Here is a 345-nt window from a genome sequence, read left to right on the forward strand (position 1 = left end):
ATATATATGCATGCATGTTTGTATATATTTATGTGTCTGTGTTTGTCCCCACACCATCACTTGACAACCGATGCTGGTGTGTTTACCTTCCCGTAACTTTGCAGTTCGTCAAAAGAGACAGATAGCATGAGCACTAGGCTTACAAAGAATAAGTGCTGGGGTCGATTGCTTCGACTAAAAACCCTTGAAGGCGGTGCTCCAGCATGTTCACAGTCAAAATGACTGAAACAAGTAAAAAGTAAAAGAAAAGAATACATGCATACATACATTCACACATACATACATACATTCACACATACATACATTCACACACACATACATACATACATTCACACATACATACAT

At 38.0% G+C, this 345-nt stretch overlaps 1 protein-coding gene across 1 annotated transcript in view; it reads right to left on the reverse strand.

The window, feature by feature from the left end:
- The window catches only part of LOC106875430 (alkaline phosphatase, germ cell type), a 184,135-nt gene that overhangs the window by 45,488 nt on the left and 138,302 nt on the right, over positions 1-345 (reverse strand). The gene's annotated exons all lie outside the window — the stretch shown is intronic.

Source organism: Octopus bimaculoides, chromosome 25 (assembly GCF_001194135.2).
Source record: "Octopus bimaculoides isolate UCB-OBI-ISO-001 chromosome 25, ASM119413v2, whole genome shotgun sequence".
Lineage (NCBI taxonomy): Eukaryota > Metazoa > Mollusca > Cephalopoda > Octopoda > Octopodidae > Octopus > Octopus bimaculoides.